The sequence below is a fragment of the Geotrypetes seraphini genome, chromosome 2, assembly GCF_902459505.1.
Source record: "Geotrypetes seraphini chromosome 2, aGeoSer1.1, whole genome shotgun sequence".
NCBI lineage: Eukaryota > Metazoa > Chordata > Amphibia > Gymnophiona > Dermophiidae > Geotrypetes > Geotrypetes seraphini.
Window position 1 is genome coordinate 476,943,294 of NC_047085.1, and position 21,755 is coordinate 476,965,048.

The following is a 21,755-nucleotide window of genomic DNA, read 5'->3' on the forward strand; positions in this document are numbered from 1 at the left end:
TCGCCATTAAGGGTGTAAGTTTTGCATGGATTTTGGCTGCCAAGGTGCATGACTTTGCATTTTTTGGCATTGAAACCTAGTTGCCAGATCCTAGACCAGCGTTCCAATAGGAGTAGGTCGTGCTTCATATTGTCGGACATTGAGTTTTTGACCGTTGCACTCCTTTCTACTACATTGCATAGTTTGGCGTCATCTGCGAATAACGTTATTTTACCTCGAAGCCCTTCTGCCAAGTCTCTTATAAAGATATTGAACAGGATCGGGCCCAAGACCGAGCCCTGCGGCACTCCACTGATCACCTCCGTCATTTCAGAGGGGGTGCCATTCACCACCACCCGCTGACGCCTGCCTCCAAGCCAGTTCTCAACCCATTTTGTCAAAGTGTCACCCAATCCTATAGAACTCATTTTGCTCAACAGCCTGCGATGTGGTACGCTATCGAAAGCTTTGCTGAAGTCTAAGTACACAATGTCCAGGGGCTCCCCAACATCCAGCTTCCTCGTCACCCAGTCAAAGAAGCTGATCAGGTTGGATTGGCAGGATCTCCCCATAGTAAATCCATGTTGACGGGGATCCCGTAGATTCTCCTCGTCCAGGATCGTATCCAATTGACGTTTGATTAGAGTTTCCATCAGCTTGCTCACTATTGATGTGAGACTCACCGGTCTATAGTTTGCAGCCTCCATTCTGCAACCTTTTTTGTGGAGTGGAATGACGTTAGCCGTTTTCCAGTCCAACGGGACTATACCCGTACTAAGGGAGAGATTGAAAAGCGCGGACAGTGGTTCCGCCAAGACATCACTTAACTCCCTGAGCACCCTGGGGTGTAAGTTGTCTGGCCCCATCGCTTTGTTAACCTTGAGTTTAGACAGCTCACAGTAGACACTGCCTGGCGTAAACTCGAAGCTACTAAATGGGTCTACTGGACTATCCCTTGTCTGTAGCAGAGGGCCAGATCCCGGCTCCTCGCGGGTGAAGACCGAACAGAAGTATTCATTTAAAAGTACAGCCTTTTCCGAGTCCGCTTCTATATAGTTCCCATCTGGTTTCCTAAGGCGTACTATCCCGCCTGTTTCTGTCGCTAATATACCTGTAAAAGTGCGTGGTAATTTCCTGCATGCGCTAAAAATGCTAGCGCACCTTAGTAAAAGGAGCCCTATATTTCTCGTTCCTTACATACACCTTCACTTCAACCTGGAATGTGCTTCCTGTAGAGATCAGATCGATTTCTTCTCTTTAAATAGTATAAATAGTTCTACTAGAAGATTTAGGATGGTGAGTTTCGGGGAGTGGCCAAGATGGCGGCACTAAGCTAGACATGCGGAGAACGCTCTCGTTCTTGGGGAAATTTTTCCTTTCAGCTATGCCGCATACAAAAAGAAATGGCAGCGTCAGGGCGCCTACCTCCTCAACACCCGCGGCTGCCCACAACCAGCAAACGATTGAGCGACACTTGCTCAGAGAACGGGTGAGTTTAGCCCTGCTACAGGAGAGATTCAGGGACGATCAATTCTGTTGGGGACGGAGATCTCGCTCTCACCCGCACCAGATGTCCCGCCTCCCTGTCCGGCTGACGCCGCTGCCCTGGAAGCGGCGAACACAGTGGCTGGAGATGCCCCTGAGGTTCCTGCGGAAGAAGGGTCCATGGCAGATGAGCTTTTGCCGATGTTTACCAGCTCTGGGGAGTTATTCCCTGACAGAGAGGACACTTTGGTAGCCATCTTGAAGACGCTCCAGAGAGTGGATATTGCGACCAGGAAGACTTCAGAGGAGGTAAAAGCCTTGGGGATGAAGTTGGATAACTTTATATAAAAAAATCTGAACAAACCAAAATTGAGACTAAGAATACTTTAACTAAACTACAAAATGAAGTACAATCCTTGCAAACCTATAAGACTGCTGCAATAAAAGATAGTGTTTTGCTACACCAGAAAATAGAGAGTATAGAAAATTTCAACCGACGGTTAAACATGAGGATTTTGAATTTTCCTAAAACTCTGGGTATTTCTTCATATGAGATATTTAAAAAGTATGCAATGGAAATTTTATCCTATTCCTCTGAACATATTCCACCATTGAATAAAAATTACTACCTTCCATTGCCCAAAAAGTCTGCCCAAGAGCTTATGGAAGGAGAGAAGATACATGTTCTTCAGACAGACTTGAACAATATATCTGCAATCCTAGAAAAGGTGGCAGAGAGAACTACACTACTGATTTCCTTCATTTTTCAACAGGACCTGGACTCATTTATGAAATTATATTTTAGGTTTTCAAAATCTTTGTTTTATGGGTAAAGAGTATGGGCATATATGGACGTTACAAAGATTACCCAAGAGAGAAGGAAACAGTTTTGTCTTTGAGGAAACAATAGCTTTGGGAGCCTCCTTTTTGTTAGCATATCCTTGTAAGTACATTATAAAATATGCACAACTTAAATATGTATATTTTTCTCCCTGATCAGTTAAAATCCTTCCTGGAGCTGAAAAAGATGGCTTGAAGTTGACCCAGTGTTAAAAGAGATAGCAAGTAAAGTGTAGTGTTATAGCCTTTCTTTGGAATAATTTTTTTTTTTTATTAGCCTCAAGTGTTTTTTTTCTGAGTAACCCCCCCTTGTAATTGTGGTCTAAGGAGGGATAATTAATTATACTACTTTTTATTTTGCTTGTATTAGTATTAAATTCGCACTGTATTGCTTGACAAGAAGTTTATTTTCTTGTAAAATTGTTGGAAACTATAAATAAAGAATTTAAAAAAAAAAAAAAAAGAAGAAGATTTAGAATTGTACTTCATTATTATTTATGTAAACCGAGTCGAGCTTCTTTTTGAGGATGACCCGGTATAAAACCTAAAGGATTGGATTGGTATCATTTGGAGGGGGGACTGCACCAATGTTGCAGTCATGGTTTTATAAAAAAAAAGATTAATCATGGCTGGTGAGCAGGACCGCAGAACACATCGAAGTTACTGACCACCTGTGAGTATAACAGAACCTGAGACTAGGGGTACGTAATTCTCACACTTGAATAAATTAACAAATAAACAGGAAGGGCCATAAGTAGATATACAGCATTTATTCATTATTTATTTTTATTTTACATGGTATAATTCAGTGCTGAACGATAATCAAGTAAAAGCAAAACGATGTAACTGATTAATAAAAACATCACACGAATATTATTCGTGACACTTGTAAAATAAAAATAAATATTTAATAAACATTGTATACTTACTTTTGGCCCACCCTGTATTTTCAATAAAAGTGAAACCATTTACCATTTCAGAGAAAAACTTACCATATTTTTTGCTCCATAAGACGCACTTTTTTCCACTCAAAAGTGGGTGGAAATCTTGGTGCGTTTTATGAAGCGAAGGTGCAAAATTTGAATCCTCCGCACAGCACCCCCCCCCATGCACCAGCTGCACCACCTTGTTAAACGCCGGCCCCACCCCCGTGCCGCACCACCTTTCAGCACCACTCACCCCCGTACAATTACATAACACCCCCTGCGCCACAGCCACACTACCTTTCAGCACCGCTCGCTGCTCACTATACAATTACAACCCCCCCCACACACACACACACCCTGCCACCGCTGCTGTCGTCGTCGCCATACCTTTTTCCAAGCCTGGTGGTCCAGCGTACGGCTCTGTATTATTTCCCGGCAGCAGACACATGAGTCAGGAGTGTGGAGGTCAGGGCCAAGCTTTACACGTTCCCGCTTGGGCCTGCGCCGCATTCCGAATGGCTGGCTGCAGTTCTCGCTCCTGACTCGTGCGCATGCTGCCCGGAAATAGTAAGGAGCTGTCGAGGGAGGGAGGGAAGAAATAAAAAAGGTACGGGGTTAAACAAAAGTACGGGGGGGGGTATGATTAAAGGTACAAGGGGGATGATTAAAGTTACAAGGGGGTATGATTAAAGGTATAAGGGGGGGATGATTAAAAAGGTACAAGGGGGGATGATTAAAGGTACAAGGGAGGATGATTAAAAAAGTACAGGGGGATGATTAAAGGTACAAGGGGGTATGATTAAATAAGTACAAGGGGGATGATTAAAGGTACAAGGGAGGTATGATTAAAAAGGTACAAGGGGGATGATTAAAGGTACAAGGGGGGATGATTAAAAAGGTACAAGGGGATGATTAAAGGTACAAGGGGGGTATGATTAAAAAGGTATGGGGGATGATTAAAAAAGGTACTGGGAGTATATAGGGGGATGATTTAAGGTACTGGGGGGTACGTGGGGGTATGGGGCCTGCCTGCCTGCCTGCCTGCCACTAGGCCTGCCTGCTCTGTGCCCTGTCCCTGCCTACCCTGTGCCCTGTTCTGGCCTACCATTAGACCACCAGAGGGGGGAGACAGGGTACAGAGCCTGGCAGGGAGGGGGGGACAGGGTGCAGAACCTGGCAAGGAGTGTGGAGTTGTCCTGCATTCTTGGGGCCACGGACAGTATGAATGCAGTAACCACGCTGCCTGGATTGGCCACCATGAGAATGGTCTACTGGGCCTGATGGACCATTGGTCTGACCCAGTAAGGCTATTCTTATGTTCTTATTTATTTATATTCCACTTATAGCCTAAGTGGTTTACATTCAGGTACTCAAGCATTTTTCCCTATCTCTCCTGGCGGACTCACACTCTATCTAATGTACCTGGGGCAACGGGGGATTAAGTAACTTGCCTAGGGTCACAAGGAGCAGCATGGGATTTGAACCCACAATCTCGGGGTGCTGAGGTTGTAGCTGTAACTACTGTGCCACACACTCCCCCCCCCCCCCCACACACACACTTTGTTTACTGAAGTAACTACAAAGAAAGATATTGAAAGCTGTTTGACTCCTGTTTTGCTGATGTTGCAGAAATGGTCCCCAGAGTGGAAATAAATCTGGTACATGCTCTCTCTAGCCCAGGGAAGGCACTGAGTGAGAACAGCTGTTGAACCGAAGTCCCAGAGAATAAGGATGCTTTAAATTAGCATAATTCAGGGTAATTAAAACCCTATAAAAACATAATTAAAAGGCCGAGTCCAAGCTACATTAAATTAGTGTACCAGTCCTTCTGCATCCTTATGTGCGAGCAAGTGCAGGTTACTGTGTCTGAGCCCCAGTTATCCTCTAATGAGAAAAGTGAGGCTGAAATAGTTTTACACATGGGATGCTTTTCATTCAGAGGTACAAGAGAGCTCCTGCGGGCGGCGGATTTATGTAGTAAGGATTTGCTTTGGAATTCTTCTTTAACAGCTGGGTGGGAGGAGAGGTTCCTGAAGGCCCCATATGGACAGCAGGCTGTGAAATCCCCCTCATCTCCTAATATTTGTTCAGGCGCACGTCACTGCTCTCCATGTTGCCTTACTGACGAGCATTTCCTTATCTCCTTTTCCCTCTCCTCCGTTCTTCTTAAAGTTATAAAGTCAGAGCGCATATCAACGTGTTCTTATTTTTCCTCTATCTTGAATATTTTGTTAAAACTCATTTACAGGGGAAATTGTTACTAAAAGGCTATGAAGAGTAAACCAGTTCTCCTTATATTGGATTTTATTCAGAAAGGAATTTTCATGTTTTATGCCTATGCAGGGTGGATTTCCCATCAAGCATAGCAAAGAATTGCCTGGGGGCAGCCTCCCCACCACCAAAGCCTACATCTGCCCCTGAAAGCAGTGTTCCTGTACGGCATCATGGGCAGGGTGAATCAGGCATGGATTAGCTCTCTTTCCCTCTGTTTCTTACCACCGTACAAGTGCAAAAAGAAGCAATTCTTGAGAGTACACCTCAATAGGCCAGGGGTGGGCAACTCTGGTCTTTGAGGACCGGAATCCAGTCGGGTTTTCAGGATTTCCCCAATGAATATGCATTGAAAGCAGTGCATGCAAATAGATCTCATGCATATTCATTGGATAACTCAAATTCTTAAAACCAAGTATTAAATATTCAATACAAACAAGTATTATCTGAATCAATTTAATTTTAATCTTATCTCCCACAGTTCATTTCATTACAGTACTTTTACAACTTATCAATACTTAATTTATTAATAAATATCAGAATAATTTAGTGATGGAGTTTGACACCCCTGCTCTAGAGGATGGATTGGGACAACCGGGTTTTAGTTCCATTGCTTTCAGTCTCAATCTGTCTCAATATCTCAATCTGTCCTCCTTTTTCTGGAGCTATATGGTAACCCTAGCTCTGGGGGCTACTCTGGAGAGGCTCGCTGGCAATACACGATATTGACTGGTTCACCTTTATCCACATATTTATTCACCCCTAGTAGATTGGTGAGGCAAGATTTCCCTTAATGAAACTCATATTGGCTTTGTCTCATTAATCCATGCTCAATAATTTAATAGTCTCTATCATTTTTGCCTGGCACCAAGGTAAGGTTCACCAGGATCACCTCTCGAACCCTTTTTTAAAAACTGGTGTTACATTAGCCACATTCCAGTCTTCAAGTACTATCTTGGATTTTAAAGAATGCTTCTTCCAATAGGAAAGAGAGTGCTTAAGGGTAAGGGGCACAAAGTATTACTAGAACATCATATTCTCTCCCTGAAACAATGAACTCAAACTGACCTATACATAGAAACAGTAACACAATGGCAGATAAAGGCTAAATGGCCCATCCAGTCTGCCCACCTGCATGCGCGGACCTCCTCCCTTCCCGACGCAATTTGAGCAGGCTTTTCAAAACCCGGACAAAGTGCTGGGTTTTGAAAAGCCGTCCGGACCCCCGGACATGTCCTCAAAGAGGTGACATGTCCGAGGCAATCCGGATGTCTGGTAACCCTACATCTGCAGCATCCACTATCTCCTCCTCTCGCTAAGAGATCCCAAATGCCTGTCCTACGCTTTCTTGAATTCAGACACCGTCTGTGTCTCCAACGCCTTTGCCGGGAGACTAACATCATATATTTGGGTGCCTGCAAGAAAATTATCAGAAAATTGAGGGTAATTCAGAATACGGCCGTCCATCTTATTTTCAGCCTAAAGAAATGGGAACACGTTACCCCCCTTCTATCAAGCGTTCCACTGGCTGCCAATGGAATCTAGAATTCTGTTTAAGTTCTCATGCATTTGCTATAAAACAGTATTCGGTATGTTACCGAGTTATCTCAACACCCACTTTACTTTGAGTTATGCTAACAAGAGCTCTCAAAGAATACACCTGTTTGCATATCCCTCAATAAAATTATGCCAGTATAAAAGGTTCCTCGAAAGAACCTTCTCTTTTTAGGCGGCCAAACTGAACCTATGGCTTGCCAAAACTGTACTAGAAGCCTCTTCCTATCTTGATTTTAGAAAACAGATAAAAACTCAATTATTCAATAGGCTGAGTTCTTAACATATCTTACCTTTTAACCTTTATTCTATTTAAAATTGCCTGTATTCCTTTATATTTTAGTTTGCATGTATTTCTTTTTATATTGTATACATTTACTTGCCAAACTTCAAATGAATTGCATTGTGTGTACCATATTTAACTGTTGTGAACTGCCTAGAACTTTCGGGTATGGCGGTATATAAAAATTAATTTAGTATTATTATTCCACACATCTACCACCTTTTCTGTAAAAAAGTATTTCCTTAGATTACTCCGGAGCCTATCACCTCTTAACTTTATCACTCTGAAGTTTCCTTTAAATTGAGAGACTTCTCTCATGTGCATTTATGCACCTTAGGTATTTAAATGTCTCTATCATATCTTCCCTCTCCTGCCTTTCCTCCAAAGTATACAAATTGATGATGAGTGTACACAGTTGCCCATTCCAAAGAATACGAGCATCAACTCAAAATGATTTACTTGCAATCTGTGACTACGAGTGGATGAAGTGTGTTGGAATTACCTCTAACTACCTCAATGAATGCTTATCTATAGGAATCTCAGGCCAGCATTTGAAGTAAATTACAATGTCTGTGGCAGAGCTCGCTCTTACAGCTTGGCAGAAAAGGAAGCCATAACACTGCCATAAATAACCTCTGGAATCCATCTAGCTCTTCTCCTGTTTTTTTCTTGTAGGAAATTCAGCTAGGAGATTCCCCGACATTACTAATCTTGCACTACCCCTGAATGGTCTGAACAGAAAAAAAAATCTCCTGGGTCACAGGTGCAAATAATTCTACTTCCCAGCTGTCTGTTGCACCAACAAGGCACAATAAGGGCAGCAAAAGCATTTTTTCTCTCTATGTTAGAGCACTCTGTTTCATGCAGAGAGGCACCAGTAATATTCCAGACAAGCAGCAGGAAGTGGGTTTCTTTCCTAGAAGAACATCCCAGCTAGATATTTCCAGGAACAGTATGGGGAGATAAAAGAATCAAATGACATCTTTAAGATATAAAATCTTGAGCGTGAGCATTAGTGTAAATATTTTTGATTATTTTCAATAACAACTGAAGAACTGCATAAACTGAGAAATCACCATATTAATAGTGAATGAAGACTTTCAGTTAAACTCAACATAATAAAGAAATCACCCTATCCCTTCATCTCTTCCCCCCCCCCTCGCAATCAGCAGATAAAAGCCAAATGGCCCATCAAGTTTGCCCATCCGCAGCATCCACTATCTCCCCCTCTCGCTAAGAGATCCCACATGCCTGTCCTACGCTTTCTTGAATTCAGACTTTCAGGAACTCAACATATTAAAGAAATCACCCTATCCCTTCCCCTTCCCCAGAAAATCCCTCAAACAGAACAATCCTCTCCCTGCAGTCCACCAAAGTCCCTACTTGAGGGCCGAATCCAGTTGGGTTTTCAGGATTTCCCCAATGAATAGGCATTGAAAGCAGTGCATGCACATAGATCTCATGCAAATTCATTGGGGAAATCCTGAAAACCCGACTGGATTCGGCCCTCAAGGAGGGACTTTGGGGACCCCTGCCCTATACCCTTCCTCGTCACCTATCCTATACCCTTTAGATGAGACCCCCGTTGGACCAAAGAAACTTACAGTCTAAATCGCTTCATCATCTAACCCAAATTATTAAAATTCAGACTCCTGGTTTGTGGAGGCAAAGTTTAAATATAAGTTTGCCACATCAAAAGAAATTTGTTTTCTCTGCTTAAAATTAAGATGTGCTCCCTTTGCCTCCTATGTCATAAGTATGAAGAGACCTCCTATGTCCCCCAAAAGAGGGAGCTTCCGATTGTGTCCAGAATCTTAATATACTGGATGCCTCTTCCCTACTAAGCCCGCATCCCTGACAATCAGTTTCATCTCCATCCTTTGAGTTTCCAACATTTATTTACAATTTTTCTAAACCGCTTAAGAGCACACATGGCTCACATGAATTAAAACAAACATAATAATTATGACAAATTAAAATCTTAAAAACTCCATGTTCTCTATGCACTTACACCTCTTAACTTCATTCCATGCTTTTTCACTCTGAAGTTTCCTTTAAATTGAGAGTCTTACCTTATGTGTATTTATGCCACTTAGGTATTTAAATATCTCCATCAAATCTTCCCTCTCCCTCGCCTTTCCTCCAAAGTATACATATTGAGATCTTTATATTAATGACACTACAACCGAATACACTTCTCTCTCCATATTCGCTGTGATAGGGGATTAACAGAACCACAAATACAGAAAAACCGCAAATAATTTTTTCATATGTTATTCGCTGTTTTCTATTAAAAACCATCGTAAATATGGTGAAACCGCGAATAACATGGTGGAAGACCTGTCCTATTCCTGAAGGAGAGGCAAAACACGGTGAAGAAAGTGCTGGGAATTGGCGATTTTCTCTGTAAACATTTAGAATCAGCGATTTCTCTATTCAAGCTGATGTAATTTAGGGGGGGGGGGGAAGGAGCCAGCAAGCTAAAAACTGTGAATAATCAAAACCGCGATTGCTGAAATCGCGAATACGGAGGGAGAAGTGTATCACAAATTATATTTTATCCGCAGAGTGTGACTTTGTCTCATAATTACACTAAAAATGGAGATTTGGATCTACGCCATGCATTTGTTATCTACGCCTTGCATGGCACTATATTTATTTTAAAATTTTTATATTTCGCATATCCCACAATTCTATGCGGATTACAGTAAAACGTCCAGAATCATGAACATACAAGTAACAAATTGTGACCTAACATTAATAACATATGAAAAACATAAAACAACCTAACATATACACTTGGCAAGATCTGTACAGAAAGTGTAAAATGCTGGAGGAATAGCTTTGTAAAAGTCAAAATCAATAACACCAGTGAATACTATTTTTTTTTTTTTTTTTAGATAATGGATCCTCAGGTGGCTAAATCAGCATGAAGAATTATCTTTAAAAAATTAGCATTCACTGGTATTATTGATGTTGGAGTTTACTGGGGGATTTGTTTCACTAGTAAAAATGATTAGTTATATGATACCACAGTTGTAAAGCTGAAGGAATAGCTTAGACATGAGAAAGAACAAAAGACTGGGAACTTGGAGAGCTCATGGTTCAAATTTTCCCAATGATCACTGAGGCCCTCGTCTATTAAACTGCGCTAGCAGTTTTTAGCGCAGAGAGCCGCGCTAAATGGCCCGCGCTGCTCGTGACACTCATAGGAACTCTATGAGCGTCGGGAGTAGCGCGGGCCATTCAGCACGGCTCCCCTTGCTAGAAAACTGCTAGCGCAGTTTAATAGAAGAATAGCGCATGCTACAATGTCATGTGCGCTAGACGCTAACGCCAGCATTGAGCTGGCGTTAGTTCTAGCCGCGTAGTGCGGATTTAGCGTGCGCTAATCTGCTGCGTGTGCTAAAAACACTAGCGCACCTTAGTAAAAGGAGCCCTGAGTAACAAATGCCCATCATACTCCACAGTGAAGAAGTGATGTGCAAGTTTTCAGCATGGAGATTTTGAAACTGAAGATGTAGCAAGGTCTGGGAGGCCTCAAATGGTGTCAACTCCTGAAATTGTTGACCATGTCCATGACCTGATTCTGGCAGATCAGAGAATATTGGCTAAAACAATTGCTGAGACACTACAGATATCCAGGTACAGCATATCCACGAGCAGCTGGGTATGCAGAAGCCGTCAGCCAAATGGGTGCCCAAATGTTTGAATGCTGATGAGAAACGATGCTGAATTGACATGTCCATTTTCAGCGAGCTGGTGCCAACGTTTTGGAATGACTAGTTGCTGTTGATGAAACATGGTTATACCACAGCCCTGGTTCCTGTACCTCCAACTTCTATCAACTCAGCCGCCGCGCCGTCTCCCCATCATGGCAGACCTCATCACTCGGGACAGAGGATTGAAACTTCATCGTGGCCTTTCAAAACCTTCTCCTTTTCAGAGCATTAGGCTATAAAATTCATTGATCCTTTTTCCTTTTAAATATCAACTCCTCATTATTCAAAAAGAAATCAACTTATCTTGTGCAGAGGTTTACTTTCAAAAAGAAGTTGTGGCAAAAAACAGGAACCCAACCTGAATGTATGTTTCATCCTACTGGCTGAAGAGAATTATCCCTTCAATTTGCAATGCTTTAACTGTAGCAGTCACATCTCTTCTATTCTTCCATCAAGGTGGCCAAGGAAAAAGGATCCGTGAAAATATTTTTTGAAAGGCTATAAAAGACTCTTATGACCCAAAAAATATATAGATGTATACGTACAGAATGCCCTCAAGTGCTACATAATATATAGAGAGAGGCCGATATTCAGACTGTGGGAGGCAGCCCTGCTACCTCCCACGGTCGGTGGTAAACCTGGATATTCAATGCCGGGGCTGTATCCAGCCACTGGCATTCAATTTCCAGACAAAGTTCAGCTACAGTAGACATAGCCAGCTAAGACAATATTCATCGGCTGGCCAGCTAAGGCATAGTGGCCTTTTTAGGTGGGTCTATCTGGCTGTGTATCTTAGCCGGTCAGCCAATGAATATCGGCATATTGGCAGTGACCGACTATGTCATGCGGCATATCCAGTCACCGGCCAATCCACTGACCCGAATATTGAAAGGGAAATAGCCAGCTGTCACCCTCTGAATATCAGCAGTTAACTGGCTTAGCGCTATTTATCCAGCTGGGAGCTGATCCCAGCTGGTTAAATACTCCTGAATATTGGGCGGAAAGTGTTTTGAAGTGCTCTCTTATTTATGCAGGGGAAAGCACTAGTCGATAAAATATTTATGTTGATCCCAATCTGAGATTTTTAATTTTGCCAGTGTAATTCCTCTGTATACAGCGAACATTTCATCACAAACAGCAGCCCCATTGGTAGTGCCTGTTTTATTACAACATGTGTAGCACCTATGTTGCCTTTATAAAATATAATTAACAATAACCAACTTTCAATATTTAGATCTCATCGGGGATCTCAGCGGTGCAACTTGTTGTGATTCAAATATTCATAATCGTTAGGGATTTATATACCATTTCATCACTAACCCCTCAAAGCTTTTAGATTTTTAAATTTTGAAAGTACTCTTCCATAGTTCAATATTCCAAATAGTTCTCACTCAAAACTTTAAACTCAATAGATTCAGGAACTCTGTAAAGTTTATTTACGGTAGTTTTTATGTCAGACTTTACAGAGTTCCTGAATCTATTGAGTTTTAAAGTTTGAAGTATTTAGAGTGAGAGCTATTTGAATATTGAACTATGGAAGAGTGAAAAGCTTTGAAGAGATCAGTGTATAAATCCCTAGAAATTATGAACATTTGAATCACAAAGGGTGGCACCGCTGAAATCCCCAAAGAGACTGATATGAATGGAAGGGGAGAGGGACCTTGGGATGATAGTGTCCGAAGATCTAAAGGCAAAGAAACAGTGTGACAAGGCTGTATAGGGAGAGGCATAACCAGTAGAAGAAAGAGGATGTTGATGTCCCTGTATAGGACATTGGTGAGGCCCCACTTGGAGTATTATGTTCAATTTTGGAGACTGTATCTGGCAAAGGACATAAGAAGACTTGAAGTGGTCCAGAGAAAGTTGACGAAAATGGTAGGAGGTTTGCATCAAAAGATGTATGAGGAGAGACTGGAAGCCCTGAATATGTACAGTATACCCTAGACTTGGGGAGATATGATTCAGACGTTCAAATATTTGAAAGGTATTAACGTGGAACAAAATCTTTTCCAGAGAAAGGAAAATGGTAAACCTGAGGGCATAATTTGAGGTTGAGGGGTGGTAGATTCCAGAGTAATGTTAGGAAATTATTCTTTACGGAAAGGGTAGTTGATGCCTGCAATGCATTCCTGAGGGAGGTGGTGGAGAGGAAAATGGTGACAGGGTTCAAACAAGCATGGGATGAACACAGAGGATCTCTAATCAGAAAATAATGGGTATATATTGAAGGAACGAAGGCCAGTACTGGATAGACTTGCATGGTCTGTGTCTCATATATGGCCATTCAGTTGAGGACGAGCTGGGGAGGGCTTCGATAGCTGAAATGGGCGGGAGTGAGCTTTGATGGAGACTCCAGTAGATAGAGCCTAAGCACACTATTTATTTATTTAGCCCGTCCTCCCAAAAGAGCCAGAATGGATTACAAGAGTGAATTCACAGGATAAACTTTGTTGGGAAATGCAAACTTGGTGGACATAAAAGTACAAATTTCAGCTTTTACAGTATAGTCATAACATACAGATTTGGAGATGTAGGCTTGGTAGACAAAGGGTGTTTTAAAGTTTCAGCCTTTTCCAACAGACATATGGTGGTTTAAATTGCCTCATTTACTGAATGGACATAGCCTAACATAAAGGTAGAATAGCTTTGCGGGTTAGTGCATCATTGAGGTATGGAGGCTTTTTTGTCCAATGGGTGTTACTGATAAGTTCTGCAGGGAGTAGGATTGTTTAAAATATAGTACCTTTTATTTTGTTTGGAGTGATTGGTAGCATGCCGGTTTTGGTTGGAGTCTGTTTGGTGTATTAGGTGGTGCTTTGAGATCCGTCAGTCAGGGATGTAGACGAAAGCTAAGGAGCTGGGTTTGTAAAGAGGAAGGTTTTCAAGGCCTTCCTGAAGTTCCAGAGATTGTTTAACAATCTGATAGATGGGGGGATAGTGTGCCATAGTCTGGGTATGAAGTGTGAATAAGAGTGTTTCCGAGCTCTTTCAGATGCGAGTGAGTGTCCAGATGGAATGGCTAGCCGTACTGGTTTGACGTACAGGTTGAAGAGGAGTGGGGATAGCAATGCACCCTGGGGTACTCCGTAGCAGAGAGGTTTAGGTTCTGATAAGGAGGGTCCTAGTAATACTTTCTGAGATCTTTCTTTTAAGAAGGAGGAGAACCATACTAATACGACATCACGGATTCTGATAGAGTGTAGTCTGGATAGGAGAAGTGGGTGATCAATAGTATCGAAGGCAGCACTCAGGTCCAATAGTACCAGCAATGTGTCTTTGCTCTCATCAAGGATTTTTCAGCTGTCATCTACGATATCTAGAAGCACCGATTCTGTGCTGTGGTGCTTCCTGAATCCTGATTGGAAGTTGGAGAGGGTGGTGTTTGTTTCCAAGAAGTACATTTGAGACAAATGGAAGGTTTGAGACTGGTCTCTATAGCTGCTTGGGTTGTCCAGGTCCATAGTGGGGTTTTTCAGGAATGGTCTTACTATGGCAGATTTCTAGCTCTGAGGTATTATGCCTGATTGTAGGGACTCAAGTCACGGTAAAATGGAGTTGAGGCACAGGTCCAGGTTTGAGGTTGTGGGGTATAGGGAGACTATTGTACCTTTAAGGTCATCAATGGATATTGTTTTGAAGCAGTTTAGAGCTTCTATCTTGCATAAATTGTTGCATTGCTTAGATCAGTGGTTCCCAAACCTGTCCTGGGGGATCCCCAGCCAGTCAGGTTTTCAAGATATCCCTAATGAATATGCATGAGAAAGATTTGTATACCTGTCACTTCCATTATATGCAAATCTCTCTCATGCATATTCATTAGGGATATCTTGAAAACCTGACTGGCTGGGGGTCCCCCAGGACAGGTTTGGGAACCACTGGCGTAGATTTTGGGATGCTTGTCAGGGCTTTGGCTTCTAAGTCTAAGGCAGAACTGCCCAAGGCCAGTCCTCGAGATCTATTGGCAGGCCAGGTTTTCAAGAAATCCACAATAAACATGCATGAGAGAGATTTGCATACCAAGAAGGCAGTGCAGGGAAATCTCTCATGCATATTCATTGTGGATATCCTAAAAACCTGGCCTGCCAGTAGATCTTGAGGACTGGACTTGGGCAGCCCTGGTCTAGGGCATCTTGTATCTTAGATATTTTGTCGTGGAAGAAGTGTGAGAGGGAATCACTGTCTAAGCTTGATTTTTGGTTGTGGTGTGATCCTTGGGAGGAGGAGAACAAGTTTTTGGACAGTGAGAAGATGACCTTTGATCTGCTTGGGATCTTGGATATTAGGTTTGTGAAATGTGCCTTTTTTGTTTCGAGTGTTGCTAGTTTGTATTTTTTCAAGAGGTTTTTCCAGGTAGCTTTATCTTCAGCGCTGTGTGTTTTGCACCAGGTTTTTTTCGGCTTTCCGTTTCTGTTCTCTCAGGCTTTCTGTGAACCAGGGTGAAGGGAAAGTTCTTGTGTTTGTTTTGACTTCTTTGACTTTAGCTGATTTTTCAGAGTGACTTTATGCCGGTGTGCCACGCCTGTGGCTTTCCCTCTAGCGAGTTGGTCAAGGGGCCTGTGTTTAGGTCTAGTGAGGAGATGTCAATGGATAAATTGTGAAGGTTGACTGACTTTGGGTCGAGTATGGTTGTTTTTTGTGATGCTGTGTTTTCTACATGCCCTTTGGTCTTAATGTATAGGTTGAATGAGATTATGTGGTAGTCAGTCCAAGGGACCTGAAAGTTTGTCATCAGGGTTGGTTTGTTGTTGAGTAGCAGGCCTTTTGAGATGAAGATCAGGTCTAAAGTGTCCCCAGCAGAGTAAATGGGGGATTGGACTTGTTGGATGAAACCGAGGTCAAACAGTGTCTTTGTGAATTCCCTTGCACCGGTGGTTTCTGGGTATCCTGCAAAGTTAAAGTCTCCCAGGATGATGATTTGTTTGTAGTTTACTGAGAGGTTGCTTGTAATGGTTAATAGTTCGTCGAGCACTGACATTGGGGAGTAGGGGGCTCTGTAGATTAATATGAATATGGTTTTACTGTTGTGGTCTATTGAGAAAATGAGGCCATCCAGGCCTACTAGTGTGATAGAGTTTATATGTTGTGGGTTCAGCTTGGAATTTGTGATGGCTGGCTTTTTTTTTTGAGGAGGGGGAGGGAGGACGGGAACATACCAGTCCTTTGTAGCCTTGAGGGCATAGTGCCCCCAGGGAGGCCCCATCGTTGTCTTTCAGCCATGTTTCAGTCACTAGTAGGAGGTCCCATCTGTATGTCTGTATGTCTGTATGTCATCTAATAGGAGGAGGTCTTTGCCGTTTACAGATCTGGCGTTTATTAAGGCTGCTGTGATGGCGTTTGCTGTTGGTGGTTCTGTATTTGTCAGAATTTTTATGAGGTTGGGGGTTTTGACAGGTGTTCACCTTGTGTGATAGCGGTTTGTCAGGTCTCCATAGCGGCCTTGGCCTGTGATAACAGAGACGTGGAAAGCCATTATGGGAAATATAAATGTGCTCGCTGTGATGGGGCTTGGTGTGTTTGGCTGTCTGGGGTTTCGACATGGTTTAGGTCTGGTCCTATTTTGTCTGCATGAAGGGCCACACAGCAGGGCCCGCCTGCTTGGCAGCCCTTTAAAGTGCTGAAGAGAAGCAAGCTGGCTCTGGGGATGAAGTGGGCGGGGCCTTCCGCCGAAGAAGCAAATTCAAGGATGGAAGTTCTCGGTGCAGTGAGAGGATGAAGGCAAACTTGAGATGTTTGATCTAACTTTGCTCCTGAGCGTCTGATTAGTAACTTCTGCTCATGGAAAATTACATGGCACTTTGATGCACCAGTACCTTGCCCAATTGAACAGGGAGGCAAAGTTATATTCTTTTCAAAGTCTGACATCTATAACCTGTTTTGAGGGGAGGCCTGTGAGAGCAGAAATTAGCCAGAGGACATTTCTAGTTGCAAAGCATAAAAGCAAAGCGAGGAGACAAGACACTTCATAAATCTGTGCCCGGAAGAACCAAAACTGCTCTCTTCCCAAACCCAGCTTCAGCACACACCCGGGTTGTTAGAGCTCAACAGTTTCCATTTTTTTTCCCTTGTTCCTGTAAAAAAAGATTTCTTCCCTACCTAACATACTGGTCTCCGGGTATAGCGCTGGGTTTCTGGCCCAGAAATATCTAAGAAAAAGGACCAATTAAATTAAATAATTAATTTATAGAGCACGTATGGTTGGGCAGACTGGATGGACCATTCGGGTCTGCCACTATTTACTATGTAAATATTGAAAGTCAGTTCATGTTAATTATATGATTTGATAACTTGATCAACTTTAGGAGTATATCGTTAAATAGCCAATACTTTTGGATTGCCTTTATAAAATTGGTCTTTTTGAACTTCTCCTATAAGCACCTTGTTATCAGGTTCTTAATTAATATCCCCGTGCCAATATATTTGACACCATCCCTTGCCATTTCAATGGTCCTTTCTAATTCTGCCATGCTTCCTTTCTATTTCTTGGATCTCCTGTTCCTGACAAGGTTTCCGAGTGATTGGCGCTCATTCTCAACCCGGTGTGTAAATCATACGTTCAGTCTTCAGTTAAATAGCCCTGTCTTTGTGTGACTAAATTGCCTCTAACTGCACTAATATTTGACTACACTGTTAATTGTTCATAGCCCTTCTGCTATGAAAGCCACATCCCAGCTCTTTCTAGCCATACATTGGACAGGCTAAAATCCCAAGAAAAGTGATTCCCTGCTGAAATACGAGTACATACAGAGGTTCTTCAAATAGCCATCGTGTTTCCTCCCCTGTGAATGTTTGATCTCTCACCACTCCCGCCAAGGCCACCAACTGTGACCAGAGACTAGGCCTTGGGGATACAGCAAGCTCATCAGCCATAGGTACAGTACTCATTTATTACCTTTTTACCACACCTGCCAATGAGAGCAGCTGTTGAAGTACATTCTCATTGCCAAGATCATAACCTCTAAAGTGCACTCCTGGAGAATAAACAAGTCAGGGTCCCCCTAGTGTGTTTTCCTTCTCCAGGACCCCCTGAAGATTTGATTCTGCAGCTGCTCCTGCTTAGTTAGTATGAAGTGAAGGATCTATGGGAGTGCTCTCTGGCTATCTCCTCTCATTTCTCTGCTTTCCACCCCTTCAATTTCCTATTTCCCTCCTTTGCAGTCTTCTGCCTTTCTTCTTCCTCCATTTACTGTTCCTGCCTCACAATTTCCAGGAACAGTAGATGGAACAAGAAATGCATAATGATTTCAGAGAGTATCATGCTTCCAATATTTATTTTTATCAAAGCTCTCTCTCTCTTTTCTCTCTTAGTGACACCCTTTTTGTTTTCATGAAATAATTTAGCTATAGCCTCCCAAGAGCCCTCTCCAGCATATCACTCAGATGCAGGGTTACTATGTTTAAGGACAGACAAACCCGGGCGCATGGCCCTACCCTGTTCAGCTTCTAGTTCCTTATTGGTCAGCCTCCAACCCGCCCTGTTCTGCCTCCTCAAAAAGCTTTCTTTCTTTCTCCCAGCCTCCAGGCTGCGCCAGGAGGGCCTCCAGCATGCGCAGATGCATGTGACATCACCCGCGCATGCTTGTTGAAGGCCCTCCAGCTGTGGCCGGAGCTCAGAACTTTCCAAAACCCGGATAAACTGACAGGTTTTGGAAAGTCCATAAGGGAACCCTGATACTCCTCTAAAAAAGAGGACATGTCTGGGTTTTCTCCAGGGCTGTGGCATCGGTAGATAAATCCTTCTACTCTTCAGTTTCTGGTACCACGATTCCGACTCCTCGACTCTGACTCCATAGCCCTGGTTTTCCCGGACGTCTGGTAACCCTATTCAGATGGGATGTCCTATATACTGAATGGATATTTTTGATAGAGAGGTCTTTTGGGCAGTCAAATCTTAGTTGCAATTTTTTTTATGTAGTACCATGAAGGTAATTCGATCAAAATGAACTAGTGTGGGAAGACAATAGTCCTGTTACTTGCTTTTAACATTTATTGCAATATGGATTTCAGCAGGGCCAGCATTAAGGGAGAACAAACAGGGCAGCTATTCTGGGCTCCATGGCTCTGGGGGGGCCCCTAGTGGGTCGGAATATCCACCCACTTCTATCAGCGCCGGTCTTCCTTTCCTGGTCTTGCAGACACATCCATTTTTGTTACAGGGGGCTGCCGTCCCTGTTACCAATTCTCAACCACTACTTGCGGCCCCTCTTTGTGCTTTCCTTTTGCCACAGTTCATCCAGGCAGAAACAGGAAGTTGCATCATTGGGGACTGACCACGGCAGAAGGAAAGCACAGAGAGGGGCCGCATGTGGTGGTTGTGAATTGCTGCCGCAGTTGGCGGTCCCTTACAACAAAAATGGATGCATCTGCAAGACTGAAGGGGAGAGCGACATCGGACCAGCGTGGATAGAAAGGGGAGGAAATGCCAGGCTAGGAAGTCTTCTGCAACAACTTCTTAAGTAGAATGGGTGAGGCTGGGGTGGGGGGAGAGGTAAAAGGGAAAAACTTATGAGGCCAAAACCAGAAAGGAGAGAGAGAAAGATAGTGGGCAACGGTGTTGAGGGAAAGAAGTTGGACTGGGGTGGGGTGGAGAAAGGGGGAAAGAGATACAGTTGGAATACAGGACAGTTAGAAAGAAAAAGGGAGATATGGTGGATCTGGGGGTAGTGCAAAGGAAGAGAGAGATATAGGATGGGAGGGTAGGGTAGTTGAAAAGAGGAAGGGAAAGATGGCAGCCCTCTGAAACCTCTGGAGCCTATCCAGAATGGTACCCCCCAAAAACACACACATATGGGATCCAGCGCTTTTTTTACCCCTTTTTTTTTTTTTCTAGCGCTGCGCTCTTTGGGCTACAGGCACTCTGAGTGAAACAAACATGCTGCCTTCGGTAATCCCGGAAGTTTTCCCTTTGCTACAGCTTCTTGTCCCCATGGTAGGAAGCTATAACAAAGGAAGAGCTTCTGGGGGGTCGCTGAATGCAGAGTGTTTACTTCACTCGCATTGCCCAAGGCCCGAAGAATGCAGTGCCGGAAATAAAAAAAGGGTGAAAACACACCAGATTCCGCCAGGGGGAGGAAGAGGGTACTTCAAAGATGATGGACTGTGGAGATGGGGAGGATGGGGTAAGATGATGCAAGACTTATGAAGGAAGACAAAAAGAAAGAGAAGGGGAGGACAGCAATGCCAAATCCTCGCTATGCCACTGGAAAGAGCCTGAAAGATATCTGAGGGTGCACAAACTGATGCTTCATCTTGAGTGCATAACCCACTTGCACCAACTCTGGCATTGCCTAGTAACAAACATGAATGAGGAAACAGCGCTATGGCTTAGATAAATATGAGCACGTGGCAGTCACAATAGCCCCGTAAAAATGCAGATTGAAGCATCAACAGATACGTTTCATATGACATATTATTATTGAATTAATTTAGAATCAGAAGATTTAGAATCAGAAAATAATATTAAATATTGAACTAAGGCCAGTACTGGGCAGACTTGCACGGTCTGTGTCTGTATATGGCCTTTGGTGGAGGATGGGCAGGGGAGGGCTTCAATGGCTGGGAGGGTGTAGATGGGCTGGAGTAAGTCTTAACAGAGATTTCGGCAGTTGGAACCCAAGCACAGTACCGGGTAAAGCTTTGGATTCTCGCCCAGAAATAGCTAAGAAGAAAAAAAAAAAAAAATAAAAAAATTTTAAATTGAATCAGGTTGGGCAGACTGGATTGACCATTCGGGTCTTTATCTGCCGTCATCTACTATGTTACTATGTTAATTCCGGGTCTTCCTTGAAATAAGCTTGGACTGACACTCCCATCCATCTCAGTAATTTATATCAAAGCCTGTACCTGCTCTTCCCTTCTCTTTTTATATTTTTGGACATAAGAACATAAGCATTGCCATACTGGGACAGACCCAAAGGTTCCCTCAAGCCCAGTATCCTGTTTCCAACAGTGGCCAATCCAGGTCACAAGGACCTGTCAAGATCCCAAAAGAGTAAAATAGATTTTATGCTGTGTATCCTAGAAATAAGCAGAGGATTTTCCTAAGTTCAGCATAATATTGGACTTATGAACTTTTAGGAAATTATCCAAACCTGTTTTAAATCCTGCTAAGCTAACTACTTTCACCACATTTTCTGGCAATGAATTCCATAGTTCAATTTAGAGAGCTGCACAGGAACGGGGACGACGGGGATCCCGCTGGTTCCCCCTTCGAGTCACGGGGATCCCGTGGGGACGCCCCCTAGGGTCGCATGAATCCCATGGGGATGCCCCCTAGGGTCGCGGGGATCCCGTGGGGACGCCTCCGAGGGTCGCGGGGTTCCTGCGTGGCTGGATGTACTCAGCCACGAGGCTCGTCTTCTCCCTACCTGCCCTGCCGCAGCACACAGCCGAACGGAAGTCTTTCTGATGTCAGCGCTGATGTCGGAGGGAGAGCTTAAGCAAAGCCCTCCCTCCTTCCGACGTCAGCGCTGACATTGGGAAGACTTCCGGTCGGCTGTGTGCTGCAGCAGGGCAGGTAGGGAGAAGAAGAGCCTCGCAATGATCCCTTCCACTGTCTCTTCCATAACAAAAGTTGGACTTAAATTGCATCCCTTCTCATGGCTATGAAATCTCAAATGACAGGGGGGAAATTTTTATGGACTTTTAATCAAAAAGAATGTACAGTGCCCTTGTATTTCTTTGTTTATCTACAAAATG